Genomic DNA, 2,311 nt, shown 5'->3' on the forward strand with positions numbered 1-2,311 from the left:
AAGTCCACATGAAATCTCACACTAAGAAACATTTCACCAAAGACTTAAAAAGAAATAAGTAGAAATAGGAAAAGAAAAAGGCAGAGAAGAAAAAGTCTGAAAACGGTCCAGAAAGAATATCTTAAACCTGCTCTGTTTAGAACAAATATATTTTTGGAATTCTGTTCTCTAAAAATTCCTTTTTAAAATTAACATGTTATATGCATATATTTGCATAATTGCAAATTAATGTTTAAATGCTCCTATCAACCAAAATATATCTGGTGCAAGGAGAGAATCTGCACCTTGCCAGTTAGATATCTGTGATGTCATAGTCAGTGTCCATTAAACCCTGTACCATACTGTGCCTGAAGAGGGGCCTGAACCACATCTGTGTCAATCACAAGTCATGAGATCATGCTGTTATCACATGGCCTCCATGTAATCAAGCATGCTTTATCAGAGTGGAATGATTTTGCGTTTAATGAGTGTTCTCTGGAAATAATGCTTTCTAAGTGGGCTGGTGTCTACTATCCCACATTTTCTCTTGGGGTTTTTCGATTACTGCCATTTCATATCCATAAAAACATCCTATCACAGCCTCTGCTAGCTGGAGCACCAGGGCAGTGACTTTCCCTGAGCATTCATCATGCATGTAGGGCTTTGTGGATTCTCTTGTGTGTGTATGTAATATGTGTGTTGGTGCATGTGTGTGCATGCGTATGTGGTGACTAAAGTCATCAATGGGTCTCTTCCTCAATTGCTCTCCACCTTATATTGTGAGATTTAGTCTCTCAATCTGGAGCTCAGAGATTCAGCTCTGCTGGCTGGCCAGCAAACTCCAGGGATCCTCCTGTCTCCACATACCCAGCACTGAGGTTAGAGATACAAGCTACAGGGGGTGACTTTTTACGTACAATTTTAGGGGCTGGAACACATGTCCTCATGTTTGCACAAGTGCTTTACCAACTGAGTCCTTCCTTGGCCTGCAAAGTCTTTCATTCGTTCAGTTCTGCTTTGCTCATTTTGCCTTCTTTTCCATCAAAGATAAATTCCACTTCTCTCTTAATCTGGTGTCATCTAGATTAATTCAATTTATATTTGAGAAAAGAATGGATTTCACCTGCTCTCCTCGGTTCTGATAATGAGCATGGGAGTGGGGGAGATCATTGTCACCATTGGGAATTTGGACCATGATAAGGTGGTGTGGACATAGGGAAGAGATGAAGTTTATCTTAGAATTTGGGGATTACAGTTTGTACTATTGGGAGATGCTGTGATTAATGATACATCTCTGACTTGATTTCTATATTATCAAAAGACCCTTGTGTAGTTCTGAGAAAATGATGGGGTAGGAAGCACCAGGAATCTGTTTCCATACCTAGACAATTGCACAGGCAGAATCTGCCAATATAGCTGTTTTAGAATGCTGACTATTGAAGTCTTTTGCAACTTTCAAGGAAAGACTTAGATAGAAAATTGTGCTTAATTTTGGTCAATTTCAGCATGGCAGCTGGCACATATGCCTTGAAGGAGGCAACGAAACCAAAAGGCACTCATTCTTCGAAATATCAGGGATCTATGCACTGATCGCTAATTGCAGCTTCTGATCAGGACAGTGCAGGAGAGACCAGCAGTCACAGCTGTTAACACTTCCCTTTATGTTGCAAGTCCCTCTTCTTCTAGCTAAAACCACTACCAGACAGCTTAAAAAATGGCATTCTTATTTTTAATCCCTTCATCTCTTTATTTTTCTCATTTCCTCTTTTGAGATACAGGTAAAGACTAGAACATCTAAAAGAAACTTTATACATAAGGAAATTTTAAAATGGTCATACATGCCCAGAGAAAGGTGCACTTAGAAAACACCTAAAATGATCTTAAGTCTACACCTCAGGCTGATCTTAAAACCATCAAAATAAATGAGCAAAAATATGAAACAGCAAGCTTGGGAAGTGAGAGAATCTAATTTGCATAGATACTGTTTTATTATATTCGAAGGCTCTGTTTTCAACATTGATACCACAAGTCATACAAAGAAATAGAGATGTGTGGCCCACCCCAAAAGGAAACTGCATAGCTATCAGGAAAGACTGCCACTGAACAAGACCTTATGCCCAATCTACTAAGCAAAGCTTTAAACCAACTTTTGTTTTGTTTTGTTTTGGGTTTGTTTTTTTTGTTGTTTTTTTTTGCTGGGCATGGTGGCACATGCCTTTAATCCCAGAACTCAGGAGGTAGAGGCAGGTAGTGTCAATTCACAGCCAGCCTGGTCTACATAGGGAGTTCCAGGCCAGCTGGGAACTCACCCTGTCTCAAGAAGACCAAAAAA

The sequence above is a fragment of the Nannospalax galili genome, unplaced genomic scaffold (genome assembly GCF_000622305.1).
Source record: "Nannospalax galili isolate Female #2095 unplaced genomic scaffold, S.galili_v1.0 scaffold34, whole genome shotgun sequence".
NCBI lineage: Eukaryota > Metazoa > Chordata > Mammalia > Rodentia > Spalacidae > Nannospalax > Nannospalax galili.